Source organism: Mercenaria mercenaria, chromosome 11 (assembly GCF_021730395.1).
Source record: "Mercenaria mercenaria strain notata chromosome 11, MADL_Memer_1, whole genome shotgun sequence".
Lineage (NCBI taxonomy): Eukaryota > Metazoa > Mollusca > Bivalvia > Venerida > Veneridae > Mercenaria > Mercenaria mercenaria.
Window position 1 is genome coordinate 713,581 of NC_069371.1, and position 15,832 is coordinate 729,412.

The following is a 15,832-nucleotide window of genomic DNA, read 5'->3' on the forward strand; positions in this document are numbered from 1 at the left end:
TCGCCCGAGTACCAAGTTTTAGTCAAAGTACGAAATCTATTCTCTCATTCCTGAGGTATTGGCCCACACAATCATCTTTGTTTATAACAGATCTACAGTTCAGAGTAATGCAAGATACACGTTTGCGTATATTTTATACTGATTGCATTTCCTAGGGTATATCAATTTTTTAAAGTTGACACCATTTTGTTTAAGAATTTCTTTAATTTTACAACCTCGTTTTCTTCTATGCGTTTTCCTTTTACAGGAAAAAATTGTGTAAGTTTATAATCCTATATGCCGCAGATATGATAGATAGGTAGGTAGGTAGATAGATAGATAGATAGATAGATAGATCAGGAGCATTGTGATGTTTAAAATCTGTAAAATGACTTCTGTTAATGTGGATGAAAATAAAATCAGTAAGCAAATGACAGTAATTCCATTTTTATCAAAAGAGAAAAAAAATGGAAATGATAAAATAATGGTCATGTCAAATATTTGCAACAAACCCTTCAAGCAGCTGATATTGTAATGACTGGTGTAAGATCAGGAGCTCTACAATGCTTGAAAGTTATACCTTAACTACTGATAGCGTATGTTTTGGAAAAATCTCTAGATAAAAAAATGTAAGCAATTGACGCTTATCTGATTCGTGTTGTTTTCAATATTCATTCAAAAGATCCCTGCTGTGCGTTTTACGTCAGTCTAGTTAATAGAGTAGTTATTTCTTGGCCTTCGGCATTCTCACACAATATTTCATATTTTATAAGCACTTTGTCATCTGCATATATAGAATCTGTATGTAAACGTAGTGAATGTAGGCCCTCAAAGGCGGTAACTTGACTCAAAGCAACATATGTCATCCCTGGTGGAAAAACTGATGAACCCAAGTCCACCATGCATGCTCAGTAACACTAATGACAACGCTGTTCTGATGCGCAGCTGCCTGGATATGCAATACCACATATTAAACAAAACACATATGTCCAATATACTCCTAGTAGAGTTTGTCAAAACAGCATCAACTGCGCTGATAGCTACATTAACCAAACCACATTCTACATTTTAGAATCAACTAGGAATGTTAGCAGTTCTGGTATATTGGCAGTTTGTAGTCTTGGAAAAATACAAAAGCCTCGTATATCATTGTAATAATTACAAAAACGTGTTTTCAACAGGTTAAGCAACTTTATAAAATCTTCATCGCCAGTTTGCCGAACATTTTCACGGAGAAATACAGGATGGAACAAGTCCCAAAGAACTTTATTTGTGAACACAAAAGAACCACGCACTGGCCTTAAAAAGTCCCAAAATAAGATTACATTATAACCACTAATGCTAAATTGTTTCCGGCTATCTCTGAAAGCCGTCCACATATGAAAGTAAACATATGATCACTGTCCATAGTAATCTCATCCTATATCAATGTATGGACACAATATTTCCTGTAGCTTTAGTAAGTAGAAAACAGTAAGACCAGCATAGTTCAAATATTTGTCTACTGGTATGTTTAACAATGAATGCATTGTTTGTCCACCTATTTGCTTTGCAGCAGTAGCAGTAGGTGAACATAATTTCACAGGGGAAACTCTATTAAGCTGGTAGGTGTGCAATTGCAGGAATGCTACAATCAATTTCAGTAAATGTGATTTGCCAATGCAAGCCGCACGTGTAATGATTAATCTAAGCGGAGCATTTGCAGAAGTAGAAAAATGATGCCTGATGATATTCATGGCATTTCGTTGACATTTAGTTAGTGAAGATATATTTATTTGAAATGCATCAATTTCACAAGATAATGAGTCGAAGTAGTAGTATCATTGTCTGTGTAGGCTAATCAGGCTGAGTTTTGACCTTAAACATTTTGCAAAAGAAAATAAAAATATACTGTGCGAAAGGACATGATCGCAATAACTTTCTACAAAAACCTGCATAAAATCGGCCTTGCAATTTTAACAAAAACAAACTTGAACATTCTGTCAAACATGAGATTTAACACTTGTTTATGTGAATAAAAAGAGCTGCATAGATATTGACAACTGCCTAAAATTCTTGTATCGATTAAAATTCAATCGTACGTCCTAGAGGTCAACGGGTAACATAATCACATACTGTCATTGCAATTTGTATATTTGTTTAAACAACGAGAATATATACAAGTTTAGAACGATCAATGTTGATATTTTAACTTGAAATTATTAGAAAAGAGTCGAAATTTGAAAAAAAATGCATTCTTTTAACAAGAGTTTTGTCTGAAAAATAAATGTACGGAAGCGGATAAGGGTCATTTTACAGATGAAACAAATTTATCAATTATTGAATCCAGTGCCATGCGGATTGAATTTTCATGATTTCCTGCATATTTTCAACACGGTATTTGTATAAATAATATTTCTGTGAATTTGTACTGACAGATTTGATTTAAACTATTTTTTTCTCATTTAAGATGTCAACTTGAGCCGGTTGTGTCTCGTCGGAGTGTCTGGTGCCTCTTAACTATATCTATTAATGATTGGTTAGCGATAGCAAATGAATGTAAGTTTACGTTAAAATAGAATGTACAATTTAAAACCGTGAAATTCTTTGAATTTCCGTATACTTAATTACCTGTAAGAAAAAAAGTAAATATAATTTTTCTCCAGGCAAACTGTATAAAATTGAATGACAATTTTTAAAGGAAGTTTTATACAAAACTATAATTGTGATAAATTGCACTATATTACTCAGTTATAAGATATGGACCGACAGTATGCATTTTATTTTACAGTTCGACACGTTGATACTGCGTGACAGATATGTCTTAAAGGGAAGATTGCAGTACTGCTTATAACACGTCCATTGAAAAGATAGGCGGTGCACATTATATTAAATCAAGGTAATTTCACACTTCATGTTCATATACAACATGTTGATTCTTGATAGAGCATTAACACTAATATATCTATTTCGGTGTAGCTAATTTAATACCTAAGTACAATCTAAAATACATTGATGTGATAAACAGTGTAACCTCTCAAGAGCAAAGGCAGTGTTGTTCGAAAATATAATCCTGTTCGTATTGTACTGAAGGTGTTCAGAAAAACATGTTACAAAACAATGGTATATTTTATTTTACAGCTAGACACGTTGATCATATGTGACAGATATGCTGTAGAGGGAAGACTGATTACAACGAAATTGTTTGAAAAAGTCCATTGAAAAGAAAGGTGGTGCACATTATATTTAATCTAGGTAATTCAGATACAACATGTTGATTCTGGATAGAGTATTAACACTGATTTATCTATATATGTGTGTAGCTAATTTAGTACCTAAGTACAATCTAAACATACAATAAAATGTAAAAACAGTGTAAACAATCTAAAATACATTAATGTGATAAACAGTGTAACCTCACAAGAGCAAATTTATGAAAATATACTTATGTACGTTTTGTACGAATGAGTTCATTAAAAAACATGTTACACCACATTGGTATATTTTATTTTCCAGTTATGCATGCTGACTGTGTGTGACTGACATGCTGAGGTCGGAAAATCAGATGAGTGTGTTTGAGTACATTGTTTGAAGCTTTTAACATATGTCCCTCTGAACGATAAAGTTATCTAGGTAATTACACAATAGAGAGTTTGAGATTTCAACCTTCGCCTTCCCCTTCAACGTCTCTTGCGAAGTTAACGTATGAAGTTGAAGTTAGATTAAAATTCCTTGAGATTTCAAACATTAGAATGAACCTTACTTCTTTTAATCCGCCTATTCAATTTATCCGTAATTATGATCGTGTTTTTCGTGCATTTTGATACCAACTGTCCGAAAGGGCAGGAATTTTACAAGAGGTTTTAAAAATGCAAAAAAAAAAGAAAATTAAATAAAAAAACATTTCAATTAATATAATCATCGCATGGATATTAGAGCGATTACAAAAAAAAACAAAACACACACACAAAAAAAAAACAACAGACAAAAAAAAACAAACAAGAAAAAAACAAACGATAAAACAATGTGAACAATGTAAATATTCGTTAGTGTTGCTCCAAACATTTAGGTTTTGTATAAAATTATGTCAGTATAGTCAGTGTACAATGCACGATTGTAAATCATACATGAGAGGAAATAAAAATGATTATTATTTTCCATTGGGTTTCAATGGACCGCGATCGTGCAATATTTTTCCATATCATGACGTTGAACGCTTTCATATCGGACTAGTCCCAATCCGTGACTCTAATTACCTCCCCTGACGGTCCGTCCATTGCGGATCTCGTTTCTTTAGATTTTTGTTGCTATTGTGTGTTTGTTTAATTTGTAATTTATGCAACATTTTGTTTACTTTTACACTTTGATTAATCTGACCTATTAGAAACTGGCACGTAGTAATTTATCAGACTGAAATGAGTTGGACTAATATAGGACGTGGAATGTTTTCTTAACGTTGTAATGGAAAGAATCGCGTGACGTCCGTGGCGTTCGAGCGCACGTTGTGACAACAAGTAGAGGTCATTTTCGCGGAAAATATTAATGCGCGTCAGTTTGATTTGTTTATTGCATTTTCGGAGATTTTTTTCCCGTATTTTTTCCTGTCTTTCGTGACAGATCGACAATTTAGATATAAATTAATCATTTGATAGTGGATATGTAATAAAAAGGTTATCATCGTTCTTTCGCGGACAATATTGCGCTCCTAAAGTCGCGCAATATTACCGCTGCAGAACTCGTGCATATATCCACATACAAAGTTAATAACCTATAATGATCATATCGACGTGATAATGACACTCTGTATGACTCTGTATAATGCCAAACTCTCAGACAGCACAATATGATTTTAATATACTATTTTATAAGTAAAGCATCTGCGGATCCAGTAATTTGGGTTAGAGGGACACCAACATTAAAGAGGGGGTCACCCATTTCAGGGGGTGGGGCGGGGAGGGGGATAGGGGTAGGGTAGGGTCACACCGAGTTTCAAGACCGACTTTCTTTGTAAAATGTAAGAATCAAAGAGGGGAATTAACCCAGAATTTCCCTCTGCCAGGCTCTGGTTCCGTGCATTTAAAGAATGGAGTTATCCCATACGGCTAACAGGAAACGTCTCTCATCATGATATCATAGATCTGAAATTGTCTGATACTTCAGAAGAAGTTTTCGTCTTACTAGTACCATTTTATTTTTATAATTAAAACGCAACTGTAGTATTAAGTGTCCGACAGAAACAGATTGATTTTATTTGGATGTGAAAATAAAATATTCCACCAAATGATATTTATTTTTCAAGTAAAATGACTGTCATGCCATGTGCCTCCATCCAGATTTCAGTCTTTGATGCCGAGTATGTGGACAGAGTAGATGTAAAAAGAATGAAGTTTCGACTTTCGTGATATCTCATCTTCGGACGTTCAAAACTTCACTTCATACGACAAAAAGGCCAATCTGGTATAATCGATACCGCCTGGGGACACAAATATGCCGTAGAAGTTTAAGTTTGAACAAAATCTCAAAGTTTCTCAAAATCAGTTGATAACTTCATATTTCCAGGTTCAGTTCAAGGTATTTAGTTAATATCATTAGCCATACAAAACTTCATTATTCTTATACCTATTGATAGTGTTTCGCATCAAATTTAGTCAAATTATATATATGGATAATAAAATAATTTAATATGCAGAAATCCTGAAACTAAGCTTTTTATTTCGAATAGTAATAAAGAGAAGTCTTAGGCTTACGTGATATTACATGGAAAACTTTAGTAGCAACGTGTGATATAAATAAACTACACGCATATCGGTGACGTTTCACCCAAAATATATATGAGAGACGTTGAAGGTGAAGGCGAAGTTTGAAATCTCAAACTCTCTAATGTTTCAGAACTGCTGTTTTTCTGGAGAAATAACCTATGGTTGAACTATAAAATATGTTTATCTGGCACTAAGAATTTGTATGAAGCTGTCTTTGTCCCGTCCAAGTGTTTGTTCATTAGAGGTGTTGTTAGCAGAGATTATGTAATTACATAAATACACATTTATCTAAAGTTGTATGTAAATCCATGCAACACACCCAGTTTAAAGGTATATTTATCTAAGACCAAAATTTTTCGTATTTCAAAACGTGAGCAACTACTTCATATAGTTCATGTAAACATTACATTAACATGTTTTAATGTGTATTGACAGTACTATACCCGGTACACAGTATGTACAGATAAACACAGTATAGATTTGTACTAACACTAGAAATTTGGCTCTTTTTTAACAATCTGTTCCTGCATGACATTTAATCATGAATGTAGCTCTATATGCAAACTTACCTTATTATATCTCCAACCACACAGTGGTGTGGGATACATATTGATTTACTCCTGTCTGTCTGTCTGTCTGTCTGTCACAAAGCTTGTCCGCACTCTAAGTCAAATATTTCTCATCCGATCTTCACCAAACTTGAACAAAATATGTTTGCCAGTAAGCGCTCGGCCAAGTTCGATAACTAGCCAAATCGGCCCAAGCACTTCGGAATTATGGCCCTTGAAACTTGTTTTTTTTTATAATCAAAGCACTGAAAGTCTGATAAGGCAGTTGTGTTATAATCAATGCACTGAAAGTCTAATAAGTTAGTTGTGGGAGACATGCGTTTTCTCAAAAGCAGCTCTAGTATATATAGTTGAGTTAAATACACCTTATCAGGAAATTATACATTTGAAGAAAATATATAAGATAAAATATTTTGGTGAAAGATGGTCATTGGTTATCATTAAATGGGTTTATACAATTTTCTCTTATCCAGTAATTGACAAAGAACTATGGAAGAGTGTCCTATTTGCAAAGGACAGTTGGAAGATGGACAACCAATTGTATGTCTTTGTAAGAATGGGAGCGACGGTATCAATAATACAAGCATGTATGGGGCAATATGTACACGTGCAGTGTCGCCATGACTATATACATATTTGAAACTCTTTGACAAACAGTGATATAAATAATATTCATGTTACATCAAGGTCCTTACGTTCAGAAGATTCATTTGATTTTAAAACAAAATGTCTTTTTTTGTGTACAAAAAATCCTAAAGTTAGTACGAACAAACGTGGGTATGATGTTTTTCCTGTTCGTAGTTTCGAATTTCAGAAAACTGTACACAAATTATGTAATGAAAGGAAAGACGAGTGGGCATTCAACGTATTAAGCAGACTTTCCCTTGCGGTAGACCTTCCAGCAGCTGAAGCAGTTTACCATTAGACGTGTAATGTAAACTTCAGGACAGGTAGGCAAATTCCTAAATGTTTTCAAGACACAAAAGCAGCCACTGTCAAGAATAGCCCTATAAGGCGTGGTAATGAAGGCATCTGCCTTCGCTGCAGTCATTGATTTTATTGAAAATGCAGATGATGCTGTAGCTGTTAACGATTTGGTAAAAGTGATGTGGTGATAAGGCATGCAGCTGTAAACACATGAAAGCAAAAATACTGGAACACTTTTGGGACTCTTTCTTAATAAGCACGTTAGATGGTAAATGTGATATTGTGAGTCTGAAACTAACTGCAGCCTCTATCATGCATAAATTTTACAAGCGTTCCAAATCTGTGTCTGCTGATGAAGAAAAGAAGATTATTATCGCCACTGCTGCTAAATTGATAAAACATGATATTTCAATGATGGAATCATCAAAGATATTTTATCCGTCTTTTTCAGCAGTATCATCCGTATCTAAAAACATTTGTACAATATTTGATGTGTTGTGCACTTTGTATTTAATTAATTAAAATTATTGCTGATGGAATGAAGCTATGATTAAATAAATATAGTCATGATTGTTAATGGTTAATTATCATTATTTACCCTTTAGATGAGAAAATATGACATTGTTTCATAAGTATTTTAAATGGGTGGGGTACAATACAGACCCTTTGATCAAATTAAATTGTTTAACAATAAAGGAATAGCAGTATCAGTCTAATTTGGACAATGCTGCAGATATAGTATAACGTTCGTTAGATGTGATGTGCTAATGTTTTGTAATGTTAAATCTTAGATTATTTTCATACATGTATTTGTACTTTAAACAGTAGGCTTAAGTGAATTTAGATCTAGTCAATACTTTCACATTAGCAATTTCTTTAAACGTTTATAGACATAGTATATACCATCTTGACACACTGTGATAATGTTCATATCCATTGTACTGTGACTGATAAGTAATACATCTTTTGAATGAATGTAAGTCTGTTTTAAACAAGATAAAATATTATTTTAAATGAAAAACTCACTACTTTGTACAAAACTATCTGCATAACTTTGGACGCCAGAAATGTAATACATTTTATTAAACTGTTTTCCAGTCTTTCAACGTGATTCTTGTTTTAAATAATTATAGATTTCTAAATAAAAAAAAAGAAATTGATATTCTGAGTTTTTCGAATGATCAAGCAGAACATGTTACCACCCATCAAATCTATTTCACTACGAAAAGTCAGAAATAGCATTAACAGCGAAAAATAGTAATAATCAGATGATATCGAAAAGCAAGTGAAACGCACAACTGCAAAGGATATGCGTTTTCTGACCTATACATTGTATTTTTCAATAAACATTCTGTGGTCCACTAAATTGTGCCGTGTAACAAGATGCATAATACATCAAGGACACCATTTCCATGTCAGCAGGCCTAGCACAATAACGATCAATAATGTTATACACAGATGTTTTTGAACTTTGCAATAGCTTAAGACTGCTTAATCTAAAGGCTGCTTCTTGAGCTGACAGTCACCTGTGTTTTAAGACCAACAACCAAATATTCCATAGGCGTTGATAATTTGTCATACCTTCATTCTTTCTATACACTGTATTCATTAAGTTTGCCAATGCTAGTTTTGCACAAATAGTGGCACACATAGTATGCAGCATAATTTACACATATAATCTGTATGTCCATGTTTAGTTTATACTACTTTGTCGATTGTGATGAAAGCTTCAAGCTTATGTAACCACTATCGAGTCCGATTCCTGGAAAACCCAGTACAGGTGTCAAGTGAGAAGTCATGGTCATGTTTTTAAAATTGTAGGATTATACGCATTGACGTACAGGGAGTCTTCACGTCTAAATGTTTCATAAAACTGCCCTCTATGTTTGACGGCATGCAGACGTGTTAACAAAGTTGTTCTGTTTCATTTTCTTTTAGGGAACCCAAACCGACGAGGACGTCTAGATGAATGCATACAGTAAGATCTCTGAAGTGTCAAAACAAATGCCTGAGCTCAATATCTGCCTCAATCGGGACATATACACGTACAGCATTATTAATGTAACGCAATATATCACCAACCATGTTATTATTGACTTCAAATGAGACATTTTCTACCCACATAAACATATGGTAATATGGCGATCCTCTATTCTGAAACTCGACTCTAGTAAAATAGTCCACAACAGTACCTAGAGGCTTTTCATCCCTATGTATCACAAACTTCATTAAAGCACTAAACCGACGGTCGAAATGGATAGCAGTCATTAAAGGATCAGACCTCATGCTTCAGAATATCTCAAATTTTCTAAGATCATACCAAATTCGGTCCAATGCAAGTCATCAGCCGTAAATAATGTTGGTGGCCCTAAATAAGGGCACATAGCCAGCAAATGATAAAGGGGTTTGAGGGAATCTTCAAATACCAGTAAATACTAGAGCCATCGGGGTCAGCCATGGAAACTAAAGGTCTTGCATGGGAGTCGAAGATATAATAATGGTTGTTTCAATAGAAAAAAGCTAGTACTGACCCACCAAATGTATCCAACAGACAGACTGACTGCTGGAATGCTATGTGCAAAGCAGTGTCTAAGGTAAAAGCACCTATTTACGAAACTGCAGGCCATTGTTTACTTCTCCAATATAGCTCTTTCGTGCACTTGGCTAAAACATCTTGAAAATGCTGCAACACCCTTTGACAAATCATCATGGTTTAATACGGTTTGCGCATTGCCATTAAAATGGTCATGAACAATATCAAGTGTGTCACCTTAAAAAACACCGTGTCCAAGTGATGTGGGTGCCAATCCTCGGGAACGACAATGGAACTTGCAAATTTTATTGCAATACATGCCTTCGTAGTGCATTGTTTTCCATTTGATTCACTTAAGCTATACATGCCTAAATAAACTTTTATGCATATGTCCATGAGGCACATTTTCATGTACAATATACCTTTAGGCAGTTGTCAAAGAAAGATTTGCTTATAACATTATATAAACGCAATACATATGATTGATATGGCGCTTTTAATGAACAATTACGCTTTAAGTTACAAGTAATATGATATAAGCATACAAATTATCGTTTTGAAGTTCCGATCGAAATAGATTAATGCTATGCGTGTATGCACATTGAAAATATATTGTTTGTAATTCAGTCATTAACATCTTTTTGTTACGTACTTGAACAGCAAATAAAGATAAATGTAAACAATCCTTATGGTAAATATCTAAAATACACAAGTTTTATGTTTTCTCTCTTAAACAAATTTTCATGATCTACACGAATTCTTCGGCTGAAATTGATCCCTTTCGGATATGTTGATCTAAATGATCAACATGATAACACGAGTTTTATGACATATTTTCCAATATATCGCTAAATCTTTCAGATTTATATTTGAATGGTGTTCTTTTTTTTGATTCCTAGAACTTCCCGTGGAAGATGTCTGCAAAAAAAAAAAAAAAAAAAAAAAACATTCGACAAGTTCCATGATTTATAACCGTTTTTAAACATTTACTTTCCAAGGAAATTTTGCATCTGCTTTCCATATACGTTCTTGTCTATATGTTTTATACACAAGAAAATAGACATGTCTGAGCAAAGCTCACGCGATACTCCTTTTTTTTCTTCTAGCACACTATAAGTTATATTTCAGTTATACATCATGAGTTAATTTCTTATCAATTTAATCAAAAGACACATTTTTGCACTGACATTTGTTTAATTTTTATCTGATACAATAACTTTTATCCCTGAATAATTTCGATAAAACTTTATAGTGTTAAATAAACACCTTTGATGTATTTTTAATGATTTGTTATAACTGCACATTTTTGCTACATACATTGTATGTTTGTTTGTTTCCTCGTGAAATTAATTCTAAATTCCAATTGATAAAACATGGGCGACTCTTCCAGATAACTGTTAGTTATGTAAGTGGGAGGACAGAGTGAGAAACGATCACATCACAATTCCAGAAGATTCCCTGGTTCTTTAGTTTGACAGATGTAATGGCCATATACATTGTATTCATATACCCGTAATAGAACTTCTAGCTGGAGTAGCGATGGCTGGAACGAACGACTCCTTGTTTAGTCAGACATTGTTATCATTGGACTTTGCATCCATTCTTCTATAAACATAACATCTTTTGAAGTTTATTAACCAGTAATGACGAGCAATAGTAACATTCAGTACTCTGCATAAACAGGACTACTGGTTACGTACAGAACGGACTGTAACACACAAAGATTCCGACTGCCTGATAACAGACTGCCTTGACTGATACTTCCAACTATATACTCTCTGAAAATTATAGTGTATAGAAATTCAAAGTGAAACATACCTTTCAATTTTATACTGTACTTTTTGTGACATAATATAAATACGTTTTAATCTTTATACATGTCATATTGAATTATTTGTAGACCAATTATAACGAAAAATAGTGCCAGTCAGAATTTTCTATAATCATTTTATTGGTAATGAAAATATATACTGAAATGGTAAAACACTCGAACGCCAGTCTTCTTGGAATAATACCTCTTGCTTTAACCTTTCAGAAAATAATAGAGTTGAGAAATCCCTAGTAGAAAGAGGGGGTTTATTTGATAGCTGAAGGTCTAAGAACAGATACTAGTACATGTATATTGTTTTCGTCTTAGAAGAAGGTATATTTTGAAATATATGGCTCTATCTAGATAGAGTCAATAATTTTCGAGCGGGGCTAGAAACATCACTCTGCTACAAAGATTGTCCATGATAGAATATGAAATGTAAAACGAGAAATCACATACAAACATTTATAGCAACAATAAAGCGTGTATCACCGAAAAGTTTAAAATCGTGAAATGTAAAAGCTTCATAATTCTCAACCCTATAACTCCCTGTGCAAACCTATTTTTGCACGTAAATCTTCAATGTTCCAAAAATGCAGTCTCCCCAAAACGAAACCCACAGCACGCAAACGTGCAAACTACAGACACACACACAGACATGCAAACTACGAACACACACACACACACACACACACACACACACACACACTCTCATAAAAAGCAAACACACGAGGACAAAACGAACAAATAAAGGAACACATTGGAGCACCGCCTTCGAAAGGTCAGTGGCAAAACCAAGACAAGGTTAATCTCTAACACACGCAATGGAAACAAAAAAGACATGACATGTAAAACACAAAAATCCTCCTGTATAAATATATAAAAAGGAAATCTTAAAAAACAAAAACGTATGTACTCAACAACAACAATAGAAACACCCTTAAGGGCCCGACGAAGCAGGCCAAAAGACTGATATATAAACAGTTCAGTGCTAGTGAGATTTAAAGACTTCTTATCATAGAGTCCTCCCCCTCTTCCGTCAGACACAATCAGAGAGAGAAGCGTAGTGTCAAATTGTAAACGGGTTGAACACTAAACATGCGGTATGTCTCAAAACAGTTGGGTCGTAAGTTCTTTAAATAAAACGTTTAATAATTTTACCAATTACAGTTGGAAAATTAACATGACCCAAGATTTCACGGAGTTTGTAAACCACATCCACATAAACAACGGGTTTTGAAATACCTTCTCGCAGAAGTGTCTTTAATTACTATTGAATTTTGAAACCAAATCAGAATTACCATAGTAAAATTTATCAAAATATATATTTACGCAATTTGTAATAACGGTAGCCTTGCTGGAGAAGTTCATTTGTCATATATTGATTACGTTTATTGAAATACTTAATATGACTAAACGCTCTGGCAAACCGAATTAATTGAGAAATGTATACCCCATAAGATGTAGCGTGAGGTACATCCGCATGCAAATGGGGAAAATTTAAGATACTAAAATTAAAATCATATTTCTTGTCATAAATTCTGGTGTGTATAATACTGTCATAAATAGAGAGATGTAAATCTAGAAATGAAGCATCAATAACCGAATTGTTAGTTTTAATTAACTAAAGCTCCCTAGATAAATAGTATCTACCAAATGACCAAAAAAAATGGAATATCCATATTAAAAATATCATCCAGATAGCTTGATGTATTATTAAATGCAGTTATAATGTCTGCCTGCGTATCTGGAGAAAGGCTCAGCAAAAAGCCTCTTTGATAACTATATAAAAACAAATCTGCGACAAGGGGTGCACAATTTGTTCCCATGGGAATACCAATTACTCTAAAATCTGCATTCCCAAACCTGATCCAACTGTTGTTCAATAAACGGAAAGGGCTTTACAAACTTCGTAACAGGTCCACATTGTATAATATTTAATAATACCGCTAGTAAAAAAAAAGCTTTATAAAAATTGCAAGCGAGAAATGTAGCATTGCAACAAGCCTCCAACAACCCCTCCCCACCCCACCACCCCCAACAAATTGGATACTTATAAAGGTCCGTTTTAATTTCAAAATGATCCAAATGAGGGTCATAGTAAATAGCAAAAATGCTGTATCAAACCAATCAAAGGAAATGTTCGCGTTAAGATGTATTATATGTTAAATATATTTAGGTGCAATCATCCATTATACAATTTTAACCAATACCATTCTTTCTAAATTCAAATGTACATTGGCAAGATCTTGAATTTAATTCACCTTTGAAGTCCTTTACAGACATTGATGGACACCGGAAGTTTTGTACATTGAATCCGTCGCTCGCTTTTTTTTAACCAGGTAACAGGATATACACCTATTGCAAAAAACGAGGTTGGTCCTGAGTTGAGTTCGTGTACCCAGATGAGTGCTTGTATGAAATTCAGAGCTTGTTCTTTGTCTATCTTGTTTAATGGAAGTGTGCATATGCAGATCACGAGACTCAAAATGTTCGTACATGAGTTTCGACAACTTCATGACACAGGATGACGACTTGTTCAAATAGTTGTTATAAAGTATCCGACAGCTGTTTTAGCCAAGCAACACGGTGGAAAATAATGTTTATTAAAAGCTGAAAATGCTTACTAATAGAATGACGTTTTAAAGATGTTTCGTAATTTAACACGGTCTTTTGAAAAACACGCCTTCCACTTCCATGCATGCGCAATTACTGTTTTGTTGTTTTTTTCGCCGTATATAAAAACTAATGTTACACTGAAATCTGCCAAGTATACCGAAAGTCCATTTTTTATTTACTATGACGCACAAAGATTGTATTTTCCACATAATAACATATCACGTTCAACTGTCTCGTTGATATTGTATTCATCTCAACAAATTTAATGCACTTAAGTGTTATTCTCAACATGGGTCCTGATGTGTGCTGCGGTCATTGGAAATAGGTCAATTTTATATAGAATAAAGAAGAACAGCTGTTTCGTATGTTATAACCTACAGTAATTGTTTTCAAATAAAAGGTAAAATAGGGAGTCTTGTCAGTCAACTTAGTTACGCTTTCGTTCGTAAGATAACGTTTACTCTTAGAACATCGACCAAATACATCGACTTGTGTACTGTTCTCGTAAACATTTAGTGTTACAATTATTTACAACCCAGCCTGCAACTTTTGATTTCATTTTAAATATGGCTGTGTAATTTCGGGTATTTATAATAGAACGTCTCCTCATAAGTTGTATAGGTAGAAATATATCCGAATATGTCCTATATCCCCAGGACCAATTCATTGTATTCCGCAATATTGGAGCTTTGTACCAGGGCTATTTGCCTATTTCTGATGGTCCCATTTTAAAAAAAAAATCCACAACTGATTTTATGGACGTTCACTTTGTCAAAAACTGATATACGGGCCTCAATGTATCTGTAGTTTAAATGCAGGTATTGCATCATCTTTTTTTGTAATATTTTGAGTTATTGAGGTAAATTTTAGATTTACGCATAAAATATCTGTCATGTCTTTTTCTGTATTTCTGTATTAAATTTCCATGTAAATTTTATTAAATTCGGTTTAGTAATAAGATAATTGATATGTTTCAAACTTCAGTTATTTATGTTATAATCCCGAAAACCACTATAACGGGCCTTAAATTGTCCAATTCAAATCCGCGCCAAAGAAGACGAATTTCATGGCTATGTCGTGAATCTCGTGAAACTCGAAATAGCAGGAGTTCACACCTATGGCGTGAGTCCCGTGTAAATCCAATATTTGGCGGGACATAACTCTACAAATAGACTGGATTAGATATCTTTAGTGCCCACCATTTTCGACAGTTAGACGATCAAGGTAAGAAATTTATTTGTTAGATTTTTGTATAACTTTTTGAATTACGATTTTTATTTAGTAAAAATATTTGTTCATTCTACAGAATTTTATAAAACCTTTACTTTTCGGCAGGAGATTAGCTAGTTTCGGAATGTCAGGCTAATTTAGTAAATTTTTCAGACTGTTGTAATTTATTTCGAAAGAGGAATCTCAATTTTTTCGTTTGTATAAGCTGAAAGATTTATACTGAAATTTGGGTAACATAGTTATTAGAAAATTATTTTTGTCATAAATCGTATATGTCAGACATTTCGTTGTACATTATGGAACGCCGGTACTGCATTGCATTGTAATGTATACATGTATGTGTTAAGTCTAATACCTTGAATTTAGTATATAAGTGTAAGTTGAAATTATTGTGTGCCAGTCTATAGCACATCTTTACAATGTCCGT